Source organism: Dermacentor silvarum, chromosome 1, assembly GCF_013339745.2.
Source record: "Dermacentor silvarum isolate Dsil-2018 chromosome 1, BIME_Dsil_1.4, whole genome shotgun sequence".
NCBI classification, from domain to species: Eukaryota; Metazoa; Arthropoda; class Arachnida; order Ixodida; family Ixodidae; genus Dermacentor; species Dermacentor silvarum.
Window position 1 is genome coordinate 446,994,872 of NC_051154.1, and position 16,622 is coordinate 447,011,493.

The 16,622-nt window shown below is 46.3% G+C and overlaps 1 protein-coding gene across 1 annotated transcript in view; it reads left to right on the forward strand.

Moving 5' to 3' along the window:
- Positions 1-15,536: 15,536 nt before the first annotated feature.
- The window catches only part of LOC119437747 (organic cation transporter protein), a 186,908-nt gene continuing 185,822 nt past the window's right edge, over positions 15,537-16,622 (forward strand). The window contains exon 1 of the mRNA XM_037704725.2: positions 15,537-15,981. The gene's annotated coding sequence lies outside the window, so the exon portion shown is untranslated. The remainder of the gene's footprint in view (positions 15,982-16,622) is intronic.

The following is a 16,622-nucleotide window of genomic DNA, read 5'->3' on the forward strand; positions in this document are numbered from 1 at the left end:
CGTTCGATGTGACGTAGAGCTACTTGCAGCCTCAGGGGCAAGTGATGTTCTTCAGCAAGTAACGAAACTGATTGTGCCTCGCGAGGTAAGCCAAGCATGATTCGGAGGGCAACCCGATGGTCTCGTTCTAGTCGGGCCATGAAACTAGGTGGCACATTAAGGGCTGATAACGCATACATCATGCCAGAGAGTGCAGATGATTGATACACCTGTACTGCTGTCGTTTGGTCGCAGCCAGCACTCCTACCAGTCAAGGCGGCCACGTATTTGAGGAGCGACTGGGATTTGCGCCTTACAGATTTAACCGTATGGTGTCAGGAGAGGCGATCATCAATAATTATGCCCAGGTAACGGTGTTGTCGTACCCATCGTATTGATGTCTCGCCAAGGTACAGTCGGCTCATGGTTCGGCGAGCATGATGTCTGGGATAGTGTACAATTGCAGCCGACTTGGCAGATGAAATGGGCAACTAAACTTTACCCAACTATTCTGCAGTCGCATTCAGAGCTTTCTGCAAGCTTGCACGAAGGTGGGGGCCAAGGTCTGAAGGGCCACTGATCCCCAGCGCGATGTAATAAGCATAGACAGATATTCCTATTGTGAAGTCACATGCCTGAGACAAACGGCATGGAAAACCAGCAAAACGCAGTTGAAAAGAAAAGGCGACAAGACGTTGCCTTGCAGGACACAAGGTATCACATTGCGAGATTCCCGTATTGCTCCCCCAACGCGCCCTTTCTATTTGCGCACGTTGATGTTGTACAGTCAATATAATGCTCTTTTCCTCTCTGTTCAAATGTAGATGATCCGTCATTCAGTGTATGAAGATCGTGTTTGACAATAAGCTCGTTGATATCCACCCCACGACTTTCTTGTGGACGCGAACACCAGAGCGGATAGTGCGCATTAACGTCTCCACATTAACGTCTCCACAAACGATGGGCCACACCGAGAGACTAAGCACTCCAGTGGTGTGGTTTCCGAAGGACGTGCATAGATCGATTGTATGCGCTTGCCACTGCCATTGTTGCACCCCTGAAGCTTACAGTAACAGCTGTACTAGAGCACTGCATGGGCCCGGGCCGGCCCGGGCCGTCCGAAGCGTTTGTCGGCGGGCTCGGGCCGGGCCCGCGGCTTTAAGCCCGGGCCCGGGCCGGGCTTGGGCTTGAGGCCGCGGGCCCGGGCCGGGCTCGGGCTTGAGGCCGCGGGCCCGGGCCGGGCTCGGGCTTGAGGCCGCAGGCCCGGGCCGGACTCGGGCTTGAAGCCACGGGCCCGGGGCCAGACTCAGGCCCGCTCATTGAAGGGCCTAAGTAGGCCTTCGAGCACACGCGACCGTTATGCATTGCATGGTTCAATGCATTCTGTGCCAAGCTGATGTGACACGTGCAAGATGACTGTCATCATTATCATCAGCCTATATTTATGGCCGCTGCAGGACGAAGACCTTTCCCTGCGATCTCCAATTAACCCTGTCTTGCGCTAGCTGATTCCAATTTGCGCCTGCGAATTTCCTAACTTCATCACCCCACCTAGTTTTCTGCCGTCCTGAACTGCGCTTCCCTTCTCTTGGTATCCATTCTGTAGCTCTAATGGTCCATCGGTTATCCATCCTACGCAATACATGGCCTGCCCAGATCCATTTTTGTCGGTTAATGTCAACTAGAATATCGGTTATCCCAGTTTGTTCTCAGATCCACACCGCTCTCTTGACTGCATATCTTATCAGATGACTATATCTCATCAAAGAAAATAGAAAAACAGATGAAGTTCTCATTTTTAACAGCGGAGCTGTTTCAGCCGGGCCTAATGTGTCCGCTGAATCCAAAAATGTGGCCCGATCCTGGCAGCAGTGCAGAAAGGGTCCAAGAGCAATGGCACATACACCTGTGAACTAGCAAAGCTGAGCCTGGATATGTCTAGGTAAGAATGCTGGGGACTAATTGCCTATCGATAGGCAATTGATAGCCAATCAATAGGTAGTCGATAATCGATCAATAATCAATAAATTCCCAAAAATGCTGGGGATTACTTGGTAGTGCTTAGCCTAGCCCAAATACGTGGCCAATGCCTTACGTTAACCAATCAACAGCCAATAAAGAGCTAATCGATAATGGATCAATAATCAATAAATTCGGATAACTTGGTAGTACCAGTTATCCCAAGTACGTGGCCAATATCTTGTAATAGGCAATCGATAGCCAATCAATTGCTTATCGATAATCAATCAATAATAAATAAATTCCTGGAAATGCTGGGGATGACTTGGTAGTGCTCAGTCTAGCCCAAAAGCCAGGACTAGGTAGGTGTCCATCATCTCCGCTGTCTCTTTAGCATTGCGCCACCAGTGCAAACTACGCAATTTTTTTTTTCTTTTCCGTAAAAACGAAGATTGTTTCCGCGTAAGGAAAAATAAATTATACAAAGAACCACTCCTCAAGCCATTTCCATGTTACCGCTTTTGCGATCGCACTATTATCAGTGTCGATACTATGGCATTATTTTAGCACTAAGGCCAGTTACTTTTGTGCTTCAATGCATAAAACAGCGTTTTCCTCAAAAAGAATTAACTGGAACGCCCATACATTTCGTCGGACACTTAGAAAATTAATATCTCGAAACTAGTTCAGTCCTGAGAATTCGTTCCAAGTGGATACGCCTTGCGAACTCAGCGGCTATAATTCGTAGATTGAAAGATGTTCCTTTAAATAATTAATGATAAAGTTAATTCGCGTAATTATGTTAAATATTCAATTAGGCGTTTTGACCATCCATTAGGCCATCCATGTCAGAATTAGCTTGGAACTACATAAAACAATTAGCCTCCTTAGAGCGTCGTCGCATTAATGCGAACACAAGAAATCCTGAGATACGGTCAATTCCATGCTTCAGAACACTCTATAAGCATCAGTCGTTAATACATTACCTACCATTCACTTTGAACGGATACAAAAATGGCGGTAATTTCAGTAAGAAAGAACTCAGGTAACACTTTGGTCGCTTGTAATGTATCTGATGTGATTATTCTGTCTTTTTGTATGGTTCTGAGTATATAATGTAAATCCTCTTTCGTTTTCTTAGCAAATGTTGATCTTGTAAAATTCAGTCTCATGCTATGTTGTATAGCTGGTGTCGCGTTGTTATGTATAGCTAGTATTGCTATTGTAGTGTTGTTTAAAATGCATTCTGTTAAAACTTTTTCCAATTCTGTTAACTCGCCGTGACGCAAATATTCTTTGTCTTTCCGTTCATAGCGATTTCGTCTATGAGGAATTCCAGCGATAGCTGGAAATATATGTGAATTATTGTGCATTTGTACACAGTTTGCTGTACTATTGCCCCGCCTGGTCTTTTGGGTGACCCAATATGACCGTCCAGCATGTAAACTGGACAATAAATTGATTTGATTTGATTGATTTCGTCGGACACTTTGAAAATTATTATCTCGAAATTGGTTTAGTCCTGAGAATTCATTCCAAGTGGATACGCCTTGCGAACTCAGCGGCTATAATTCGTAGATTGAAAGATGTGCCATAAAATAATTATTTAAAACGTTAAGTAGCGTCATTATGTTAATTCTTCAACTAGGCGTTTTGATTTCTCGTGGAAGTAATGGCCGCCTCATCGAGTAGTTTAGATCAAGGATTATAACTGTGCTATCTGCCACAGGCAATCTTTAAAAATTTGGTTCAGCTAAAATGAAACGCCCTGTATATTTGCATGCTAAATGACATCATAGAACCATATCGTACAAATCAAGGTAACCAGAAAAATAGAACTTAGAAAAATAGAAAAATAGAAGGTTACCAGAAAAATAGTAGCACAGACAATGGGCCGGATTACTGATGTTCCCGGGTGAGAAACAAAGATTTCGGCCTTTTATTGCTTATATGCTGCAGCTGATTAAACCTCGAGAAGGTGAGGCTGACAGATACGGTACAATCTGTAAGGTAAAAAAAAGAATTTTTTTCTTACAGGCCGGCCTGGTCATGCACACGCGGGCCCTAGCTAAGCTTAGTAATGAACGCCCGGGCCCGGGCCGGGCCCGGGCTCAGTAACACGGGCCCGAGTCGGGCCGGGGCTTGGAACCACAGGCCCGGGCCGGGCCCGGGCTGATCTTGGTCATGTACGCCCCGGCCCGGGCCGGGCTCGGGCTCTGTATTACGGGCCCGGGCTGGGCTCGGGCCTCGTAAAGCGGGCCTGGGCCGGGCTCGGGCCGAAAAATCAGGCCCGTGCAGTGCTCTAAGCTGTACACTCAAATTGGGTGCCGCAGATGTATGTACCAATAACTGTAAAATATAAATCAGCACGTACGTATATCGATTCTTTTGAAGCACTGCTGAATGCGCAGCATCTACACATTGAAAAGAGTCACATGCTGGTAGGTCTTGAGAAGGGTTGCTGTGGATACTTGCAAAGCCTGGCAGCCTGAATTCGTCTTACATTTGCTTCATGAAGCGCTATAACGTCTGGAAGGGGTTATTGCGAGGAACCGAAGAACTGTATCAGCATACTGCAGTCGCAGTGACCTGATGTTTCATTGCAGCACAAGGGGACGAGGTTTTTGACAAGCTTTTAGATTATTTCTATTAGAATGTCTAATGAACGCCGTCGAGGTCTCCAACAAGGGCCTCCAAAAGCTGTTGGTGTCCGGCGGCCGGCGATCAGAGATCTTATGATGCTCACTAGCGCCTTGAGAAGTTTGACAAGTTGGACCTCTTCGTTGGCTTATACTATTTTAGGTACCATCTTAGCAAGGTTTTCCCCTGAAGCTGTGATCTTGACAGAGACTGGTTTTCATGATTTTGACAGCAACGCTGGCAAGGACGTCTAAGAGAGGCAAAAAGCCCGCCTCCCTCCTTCGCTCCGAAGCAAGGCGTCTGTGCCATTCTTTGAACGTGCAGCTACATCCTTAGTTGAGGCATTTGCAGCCGCTAGACGAGCACTGCGACTAGGCGTTCTCTTCTCGCCTGTTGCCTTCCTTTTGGCTTACTCCTTCAGAGCTTTTATTTCTTCCTTCAATATGAAGATATTCTTTGTGTTGCCAAGTGTTCACCGTTACATTAGGATATCGAGATGTCAAATTATCGCAGAATTTACATTGTGATTCCCGCCACATTTGGCGCTGGCCACATCACTTGGGCAGGAACCTTGTACTTGCCCAGTCTTTAGACATTTAGACATCGGTATTCCATGTGATGCATGCTACTCCTCCTTCTGTTGAATCCTAATCAGCGCATGAAAAGCGGTGACAGTAAAGGACATAACATCTGTACGTGAACAACCAAAGTTTAGAACAGGTGCTGAAAAAGCTGTGCTGTGGACGTAATTATGGGATTAATATTACTTAATTAATACAACTCACGCGGCTATGTTTGTATCACACGCTATACTGCTGCCACCTTGCTAACAGAGATAAGCTTCGCATCATTTAGATTCCAACATTGTCCTAAGTCTGCGTGTTTTGTTAGTTTTATATATATACATAACTGATATAACTTCAGCCAGTGCGGCATTTCGACGATTACTTCGAGTTCTGAGGCTATATAAAGCGCCAGTTTCGCCGCCATATTGCTCCCCTATTTGCAGAGAAATCGATCAGCGTTCCAGGTAATATTTTTGCAAGAAGCCTCTTTCGCGGTGTGCGCGACAATCCTAAGCCGACGGTAAATGTATTTTCCCAGAGAGTTTGAGGACGAATATCCTCCTTGAATCTTGCGCTAGATTGAGCGAGAGAAAAAGTGTAATGTTAAGGGAAAGGGAAAGATGCTAACCAAGCTGAGCCCGGTTGACTGCATTAAAATAAAAGAAATGGAATTCTAGCGATTTGCGTGCCAAAACCACATTTTGCAGATTCTGAGGTACGCTGTAGCGGGGACGCCAGATAAATTTTGACCACCTGGGATTCTTCAACGTGGCTGCCACGTCCGGGATCGAACCCACAACTTCGGGCTCAGTAGCATAATGCCACAGCCACTGTACTGCCGCGGTGGGCTTGGCCGCCTTGCACTGAAAAAATGGAGTGAAAGGTGAGAAAAAGACTCGGCATTCAAAGTCTACGCGTCCCGAGCACTGACAGGTTTTATTTTTGGAAATTCGACATGCGAAATAATAGAATTGATTCATAGTTATTAAGTAGGTATTCGCATTTTATAGTTATTGCTGGCTACACGCATTTGCAAATGAAAGGCGTTACGATCTTCGCTGCGCTGAACTAGCTGCCTTTAAACATTTTGGCTTTTATTCGCAGCAGGCAGTATACTAAAGGGGCGTTAAAGAGAACGATTATTTCAGCTGTATCACTAACTTGCCTTTGTATAACACCAAGAAAGCTACTCTTCAATTGACAAGAAGTTTCATAATCCAGGAAAGACACAAAAACGAAAGAGGAGTGGAGATACCACCTTGAAGTTCCCGCACCAGCTTGCCGTGATGGTACAGATTTGAACATTGATTCAGGCCTGTTTGATTTCTTATCAGTTAAGATGGATAGGCAAAAAATTTTTAAACAGCCAACGTAGCAAGGTTTGATAACTTTTGCAGGGTCACAACGAAGCAAAAACGAAAAAATTACTTTGAAATCCGTGACATCGCACTGATGTACCAGCGCAGGCCGTTCCGGCGCGAAAAACGAAATATATATATATATATATATATATATATATATATAAAGAAGAAGAAAGTTAAACCTTAACTTTTCTTGTAATAACCAAGCTATTGCCGCTATATTAGTGAAATTAGCGTTCGGAAATAATACTTGAACTATATTAATTGATTTAGTGTTTCTGTTTAGGGTTTCTTTAACACCATAGCAAGACTCGGTGCATCAGCCGCTGTGTGTATCGGAGCATGCGTTACTGGCGCCACACAAGCAAGGTTTCGGCAGACAAACATTGCACATTGTAGCTACGAATAGTTCGGCGTGGCACCCATTCTAACAATAGATGCTCTGTCTCGGAACTTTAAGAAGTAGCATGTGCATCGTTTGTACTGCACTCGTCATTACAAGGATAACTGGAATGCAGGCAGAGTGCATTGCGTGGAGCCGCTATCCAGACCGCTGGGACAGCTTGTTTGCCGTCGATAAGCGCGAACTATCCCGGTACCAGACAGCGGCCGACGCTTCCGAGTTTCGAACGAACGCCGGCGGTTTTTACAAGGGTGTTTTGAGCTTCCAGTCTCACCGGCGTCGCGCCGCACAGCCAGCGCAGGACCGAGAGCCACTTGAGTGATAATTCCTGAGCACCAATCTTGGAGTGCGCCGTGCAGATATTTGGGAATTTGACCGCCTCGCTGATGTGTGCATTGCGAGGCCTTGGAATATACCTCCGTCATTTTATCTTTGCACGGATGCATTCAAACCAATTCCGTGCTCGGAGTTCAGTTACGTAAGGAAATGCACTCGGCTTGATTACAAATCGGCGTTCGTAAGAAAAGTGGCAGCGGCCATGTTCAGATTTGGGAATGAAGAGGAAAGGGTTCCCCTCCCTTTCTGTTGCATGGGCGGAGTAATATATTGGGCCGTTTAAGCGAAACTTCCATTGGTGTTTGCGAAGAACACTGCCCTTGCTTAATGAACACTTTGCAAGTATGAGCGCACGACCAAGTTGGACACATGTTCACCCAGAAAGGCCGAGCTCAACATAACGTTGTGGCGCTCGAGCAATGTGGATTCCACTGCATGACGACGACGGCTTGAAGACGATATCATGACGACACTGAAAAGACGGCACTGTTATGACGACGATGGCACGGCCATGATGGCATGATGATGACATTATGATGCCTACTCTATTACAGAGATAGCATGACAACGACACGGCTCCGTAATGACTGTGGCGGAATGACGACGATTTAACGACCATGACGTCATCGCGACGACTGTATGACGACAACGCATTGACGACGATAAAATGACGAAGAGGGAGTGATGGCGAAGGTATGGCAACAGAAGCATGAAGATAAAGGGATGACGATTCTGAAACGGTGGGGATGGCATGAAGACGACATTACGATGAAATGACGACGACTGAACGGCGGAAACCACATGTCGATGACAGCTTGGCGACAACGTCGTTATAATAATGAAAGGACGATGACGGAATAAGACGGTGGAAGGATGACGGCGGCATGACAGCGAAGGAATTATCACAATAAAATGGCGACGACGGAATGACGACGGCTTCTTTCTACTGTAGCCCACGCTTACGTACATTCATTGTCGCCTCGTTTTGCACTAACACCGGGGCCGGTTTGCACTATGCTCGGCAATGGCGAATCTCGCAAGGACAACGCCTTCGTATCATCATCATCATCATCATCATCATCAACCTATATTTTATGTTCACTGCAGGACGAAGGCCCCTCCCTGCGATTTCCCATTACCCCTGTCTTGCGCTAGCGTATTCCAACTTGCGCATGCAAATTTCTTAACTTCGTCACCCCATCTGGTTTTATGCCGACCTCGACTGTATCCTCGACTTTTGGTATCCATTCTGTAACCCTAATGGTCCACCGGTTATCCATCCTACGCATTACATGGCCTGCCCAGCTCCATTTCTTCCGCTTAATGTCAACTAGAATATCGGCTATCCCCGTTTGTTCTCTGATCCACACCGCTCTCTTCCTGTCTCTTAACGTTAGTCCTAAGGTTTTTCATTCCATCGCTCTTTGTGCGGTCCTTCACTTGTTCTCGAGATCCTTTGTTAACCTCCTAGTTTCTGTCCCATATGTTAGCACCGGCATAATGCAATGATTGTACACTTTTCTTTTCAACGACAGTGGTAAGCTCCCAGTCAGGATTTGGCAATGCCTGCCGTATGCACTCCAACCCAATTTTATTCTTCTGTAAATTTCCTTCTCGTGATCAGGGTCCCCTGTGAGTAATTGACCTAGATAAACGTACTCCTTTACAGACTCTAGAGGCTGACTGGCGATCCTGAATTCTTGTTCTCTTGCCAGGCTTCGCATGTATACATACGCCTTCGTATACATACGCCTTCGTATGTATATCCACAAATATATCTGCCAAGATACAGACAGACCCAACACCACCATCCCCACCACCACCGTCGCCGCCATCTAAGTTCTATGTTAAAGCTCTTTAATAGCTGCAATGCAGTGGGTTGGGGGGAGGGAAGAAAGATAGGATGCTTGGTTTCCTTGTCGAGTTTAATTTCTTGACGAAGCGAGGCAAAAGGAAAAGGGGGAGGGCGGATTGAGCTCCCAAAGTCCTCCACCTGAGATTCCGCCGGTGTTGTCTGCTTCGTACTGCAGAAATACTGTATAATGGACAACTATCGATGAGGCTGCAACGCTCTCCAAAATTTCATTTCATCTTGCTTTCCTTCGCTTCAGCGGCTTATGATTTCTTTCACAGATACTTCATGTGAGAAGTACGTTATTTCATGTATCGATTCTTAAGCAATAATATGCAGAAAGTTTATTTAAATACCTTTAAAAAATACCGCCTGTGGTAAATCGCGTAGTTTTACCTTCACAGCTGCGTCATATGGGAAGGCGGTATTAACTTGCGTAAAATAAATTGCAATGATAAATGAACTGGGTTAAATTCACAAAGCTTACTTTCTTACGTTCTGTTTGCATTAGTCCGCCGCCTTCACTAAAATTATGTTGAACATTATCTGCTGTTAGCGGCGAAAACTTGTGGTGGCAAGGAGGCTGCTTGCTCCGTCTAGCTTGGCGGCCGCACGCGCTAGCTGGCTTCGTGCAATGCTAGGAACTAATTACGCGTTAGCAATGTTTCCTGAAGGATGCTTCGGCTGCTTTCTGCTGTCAAGCCTAAAGTGCAATTTTATTTTTCTCGAAACCACGCGACTACTTAAAAAGTCAGGCTTGGATATTGAAAGCTAGGTAGAGTTGAATGGGTCTACTACCCTTCTCTATAATGCATAGGTGCGCTGTGCAGCCAATAAATTTTGATGAAAAAGAGTGCCCTCAAATTCAGCGTGTAAAAGTTTGTAGGACATTTTGCTCAAAGCGTGAAGATTGCCTTTATTGAAGGCTGCCTTCATTAGTGAGTTACCACCACTTTTCCGTATCGGGTTTGTTTCTAGGCTCTAATCGTGGCCGATAAGTGTCGAGACTAGGACCTGGAGGAATCACGTACGCCGCACTCTGCCATCATGGCACAAAAGCACGACGTATCCTTTAATCTTCTTATAATACCACGTCGGAGTCAGGAAATGTTCCAGATAGTTAGAAATGCAGTCGCATTGTAGCGTTGCTTAAATCGAGGAGGGGCCCCAGCGAGCTTTCCTCGTACAGACCGATCACCTTAGCCAGATGCGTCGGCAAAGTAATGGAAAGAATAGTATTGTCAAGGATGGAGTGATTACTAGAGAGCAATAATTGCTTTCCTGATTTTTTAATCCAATCATAAGAAGCTGAATCTTCCATTGACGGTGTTGTCGACTTGGTCTCCACTGTTGAATAGGAAAGAAGTCGCCGCCGGTTGGTTGGACCTGTTTTCCTGGATATTAAGGGTGCATCGACAGTGTACTCCATTCTGCAATAACCTTGAGGTGCTTAAAGGTTTAGACGTCGGTGGCCGGCTATATGCATGGATAGTTAGCTATCTCAGTGACCGCACCGTGTATATGTCGACAAGTGATGGCGACACTGGCCAGTACAATATCTACTGAGGTGTTCCACAAGGGGGACTTCTCAGTCCAACGCTCTTCAATGTTACGTTGATTGACCTTGCATCTAAACTTCCTAACACAGTGAAGATTACCGCATATGCGGACGACTTATGCATATAGACATCTGGATCCACCCGTACCCAAATGCGTGCTAGGCTTCAACGTGCAGTGGCAATCACAGCTAAGTATCTGCGGCATCAGGGCCTCCAGCTCTCAACAGAAAAATTTTCCGTGATTGCATTCACGTGAAAACGAATGACCGGGTATCCCATAATCGTTAACGGAACAGTGATATCTGTAGTGATACACCACAGATTCGTTGGCGCAGTCATATACTGGGCACTATCATGGTCAAGACACGTTGCCGCACTGAAGTCAAAGCAGAGGGGTTTCGTTCACGTCCTTCGCGTCGTTGCAAGAACAAGATGGGACCTCTCGGAGTCATCATTACTCCAATTGTACCAAGCGCTATTCGTAGGGTATATAGGGTACACCATGTCGGTGCCCTCAAGCATGGAACTAAGTTGGGTGCGCACGCAGGAGAACCTTCAGGCTCAAACATTGCGCACATGTTTGGGCCTACCAGGTTGCATGTCAACCAATGGAACAGCGCAAGCTTGTGCTTATCCTATTCATGTATACTTGCTCTGTGGGCCCCTTCGAATGTACCTTCGCCTGTAGACCCGACACAGAAACCATCCTTTGTCATCGCTCTCTGCCACCCACCCAGGTTGCAGCTTTTCAACGACTATATCGCGCCATCAGAATATTCTATACCGTCAAGATTTTCGCCCGCCTACATTTCGAGAATACCTCCGTGGTTCCTGCCTAAACCTGTCATTACGCTGCAGATCCTTGGAATTGCAAAAAATTATCCGTTCTATGAATTTGCCTCAAGAAACTTGCCCTGTTTAATATTTATGCAGAGTACAGAGATACCGTATACGTGTATACCATGTAGTGTAGCAGGCCAAAACACCCCAATGTAGAGTAGCAGGTCAGCTATAGGTCAGCAGGTCAGCAAGCTATAGCTTAGGCCAAGCTCTCTGCCTTTCTGTAAATATTGTTTTTTTTCTCTCACCCTTATCGTGGGCCGATCCCCGATACTGTGCCGCCTAAACTTAATTATGGGGTTTTACGTGCCAAAACCACGATCTGATTATGAGGCATGCCGTTGTGGGGGACTCCATAAAATTTCGACCACCTGGGGTTCTTTCACGTGCACCTAAATCTATGTACACGGGTGTTTTCCATTTCGCCCCCATCGAAATGCGGCCGCCGTGGCCGGGATTCGATCCCGCGACCTCGTGCTTCGCAGCGCAACACCATAGCCAGTAAGGAACCACGGCGGGTTCCACCTAAACTGTGGGCCTATATGTGCTACTGTGTATGTGCACCCCCGTGAGGTTTCGAATATATATATATATATATATATATATATATATATATATAAGTCTATTCATTAAATCAACATACAGAAAGTTCTCCGACGATAATACCTCAGAAGAGGACGCTTAGCACAGCATCCAGATGCTTTAACCATTAGACCACGGGCGTGTGCCTCAGCAGGCGGAATAGCACACCGTTAAGCATTTCCGGCGTGCAAGTCAGCGCGTAGAGAGGCTTGGCGCGTTTTCTAGCAATATCAATTGTATGAACAATCGATGCGATCCTTCACCGCCGTCACTAATTACACATAAAAATCCTGATTTCTCTAGCTTTATTGCGTTTCGGATTTACAAAACTCACATAAACTGTACGCTTTTTTTTTAGTCAGAATTTCATCGCCAGGTAGCGAAGTATATCTAGACGTGTTCGTGTTCCAATCACACAGACTGGTGCACAGAAATAGCTGTATTACATGACCTCAGGTTTGACAGTTTTGCTTGCTGGTACGAATTGTAACGAAGCTATGCACACCCAACCATCTTAGGCCATCGTTTTCCCACATGTAGTATAACCATTTTAAGTCAATTGTACCTCACGCAAATTCTCATATGGCTCTTCAGCTCAGAGATGACAATAAAAAAACTTGTTTTCTTTTACGACACAGAAGTTCAAGTTTCGGCCGAATTTAGTGATGTGAAGTCCACGACTGTGAGTGAACGAAGTACTTATCCAAATACAATTGCGGGATTGTCTCCCAGAAGTGCAGTCACCGCAGGACAATAATTTTAGTTGTAAAAGCAGCAAACTTGTGCGAAAAAGTGCAAAGACAGAAACACGAACTCTAAACTGCAACTAAAGGTGAATTTAATACTGCACAACAAGCGTTTATATTCATGCTATAAGATACGACGCATACGCATATAATACAACGCAGGCGAAATGCCGAGAAGGTATCGAAGGGGTACATGAAAGGGATAAACACATGACAGAGATATATGGCATACCTAATTGTATGTACTGGTTCTCAGCTTCTTTAAAGGTACACTAGAGCTTACGAGCTGGAGACAGCGCTACAATGGGACCCTGAACAAAAGGACACTGTACGCTGCGTTGCGGTCGGCTTTCGCACGGTTGTTCTTACATCAAGCAAATTGGACGTTATATCAACGACTGCCTGCCTGAGAATGTGAATGCAAGCAAAAGCCGGTAGCAATATGGCTATACCCTGTGGTCAAGTGTGGGTGTGAGCGAAAGTTTAAAAGTGCTTGCATCCTGAGGACGACTTATCGCGATCAACATAAGTGGGAAATTTACTAGGCATTTGCTATCAATCGCTGAGGGCACTCGTGCGTCACCGTTCCCTCTGTTGGCCTTAGTGACAGAGAAATCGCTTACCTTTGCGACTAGTGCAGTCATTGTGCGTTGAACTTTGTGTGATCTGCTACCTGTCTGTGTTCTATTTCTTTTTCCATCTTTCTAAGGGTTATAATAAAGCCAGTTTCCGCGAAATAAACCTTTCCCTTGGTAGTCAGCGTAACGCCATGCGTTATCATGTACTGTCTCCAGGCTCATCGCGCTCTCCTTACTTTTCTAGAAGTAACGAACTTAGGGGCCCCGAACTTAGGGGCCTCGGTCGAGGCGTGCCTCGTCGCGCCAGAGCGCAACTCCCGAAGCTAAAGATTGGCTGTGTGAATGTGCGCGAACGTTTATACAGACAAAGATGTGTAGCCAGTCCATCGTGTACGTCTTGCGGTTGCTGCGAGAAACTTCAGCAGATGATATTGGAGTGTCCGGCTATCAGTGCGCAGCGCATGTCACTAGTGAGGGACTATCATCTCCTTCCTGCGGTGTACCACACTAGACGGATGTTTGTACCCCAGTGGTTGTGCGTCTCGACGCGATCAGGCTCTTCGCGCTCTCCTTTTCCAGAAGTAACGAACTTAGGGTCACACTTGTAACCCAGAAACTATTTCTTCTATTTTACATTCTTTAGTAGCGTGACCTGCAGTGACGGGCCCTACTCGGTGTTCTACTTTATTCTTTGAGATTTGTAATCTCGCTGTTTCGTTCCTCTTTCCTGCCCTCCATCCTATCTTCCATTTCTACATTTGTATCCTCCTTTATGAAGAGTTGGCAGGCGTTGTGTCCTTTCCGGTGGCAATTGCCAGCCTTGCTCCTCATTTTCCCTTTCCTGTGTATATGTTTACAAATCAAATATTATTAATAATAATATTCAGCAGTGTTTGCTCCCAAACGATACAGCTAGCGCACCTAGTCGCGTTATTGGACACTCAAACCTCAACACTAAATTAATTTAACTCGTAAAGTATTCCCTCAAGACTATGTCATTCATTAGGCGGAAAATGGTTTATAATATACTGGAGCAAATTCAGCCAAATTTTCCTTTATAAAATTTCGCGCAGTAACGCCAAAACCGGTACATTTGTGGGGCTTTACAGATTTCTAGGTATTCGCTCGGAATCGGACTGTTTTGCGCAAGAATGCTTCTCTAAACATACTTTCGCATATTGAGCCTTCGGTTCTTTATACTGCGATGTAGTTGTTTAGTAGTACTTGCTGTTGGGCTAGTCTTTTGTTGTTCATTACAGTTCATTGCTGTTACATTACCTTCATTGCTGTTCGACATGTGGTAGTTGTTTACCGATTCATAGTTAACTAAACTTGAGCAGATGCTGCCAAAATATATGACATCACGCCGAGATTGTGCGGCAGCTTCTGGGCAGCGCTGCCACCCGCCTTGCGTGCTTGCTTCTTTTCTGGCTTGCCAAGTCTCCTCTCGCAGCAACAGCGGGTCTTTTGCTCTTGCAGGACTGTGATTTACACATGCGGTCTAACTTTATATTCTTCTTTACTGCCCCTCTTTATGACCTGCCGTTGCGCCAGGGCTGAAATGAACGCTAACAACATCGTAACGGCACCAGAGGTCAGAGGCGCAAACAACCACGCGTGATGCTGTGAACGAGATGCAGGGGCCACGCATCAACACGCCTCGCAAGGGAGAGACATCCGAATGTTGCTCGAGCAAACACGCGCGCCGAGGAAGAGACGGCGCCAACGCCGACCCAGCTTCGCGATCTCCTGGCTGGCAGGCAGGCGCATACAATCCGATGTGGCTATGCGGTGAGCCGGTGCGCCACCACCAAGTAGTGCATCCTTTTCAGCCACTGCTGACCGGCACGTCGCCGCCACGTTTGACGCGTCTGCTTCTGTTGTAGAGTCCGCACTGTCGGGCACGCGTATAGATGGGACTATTCAGCGGCATCATGGGCCCTTCGATTGCGTTAAGTGACCGCGATGCAAACGATGCGGCGTCTGACACGGCGTCGAGACGCCGGCCACCGCCAGTTATCAGCGATTGAGCCAGGGCGGTGCTGCGCTTGGCGCGCCTTTCTCGGCCTCGTCTTGTTTGCCGTCTATGTTACGCCGCGGTCGTCAAACTGAACGCGCGGTCGACGCTCTGCTCGTTCGTTCGTTCGTCCTCAGCTGGCTGCCACAAATCGCACGCCGGAGTAAGAGAGCGGTGGGCGAGGGACGGCTGCTGGTTCGTTCGGCAGCTGCAAGTGACACCGAGACGCATCGTAAAAGCTCTTGGTCCACGCTGCCAGGCGTTCGCCGACCATGAAGCGCCCCCCTATAGGATCGTGAGAACCCGATGCGTGTAACACACGAGCTTTCAGTGATTACAACCGCAATTGGATCCCTTCAGCAAGCGATCGTGTTGGCGTCTCTTGGGCGCTGTAAAATTGGCAGCTGCGAGAGAACAGCCGGACATTTTTGTTTTCTGTACTCTAACTTTATCATCCATCTCTAATATCTACCGAAAGACTCCTAGTTTTGTCACTTGGAACTTTCTCTACGGCTTTTCGTTGCAATTCTTAGCAAAACTTCGTAGAACTTCCTACTGCCCTGGTAAGTTGTATTATTCCACTCAGTCTCTCATCAAGCTTTTGGCAAACAGTCCAATGAAATTCTTCGCCCGTTGTTTGCGCTTTTGTTGTTTGCGACAGAATTGGTCATGTGCGAGCCAGCATTAAAAAGAAATCGCTAGCACTTCGAGCTCACTGTTTTCTCATAGCCAGAACCTGAAGGCATGCTGAGTGGTCTGGTAACAATGGCGGCAAGTGTAGCGCAAGAAGGCTTGGACAAAGGCGTGTTCTCGTTCACTATAGCGTGCGGGTTTGGTTATTGCGATCGTTCGCAATGCTCATTTCCTGTGCACATGAGTATATTGAATGAGCGCTGCATTTTCGGCGATTGTATGCACGCACGCATGGGGGAAGAGAGAGGGTTAATCTATTGGAGAAGCTCACGTGCAAGAAATAATCACGAATCAAAAGAAGAAACACACAACTTTTATGGTGCCTTTCTTTTATAATATTTTCCCGCGCCTGAGAATTTCTCTCACAGGGAAGATACCGCCCGGGGTATATAGGCTCTGCGAAATTAAATAAATAAATACAAAAAAGGGGGCTCAACTTTTAGAGAGTTTAAAATAAGCATTGGTTATGCCATACAAACGAACTAAGTGAACACTGAATATAACACGCTTG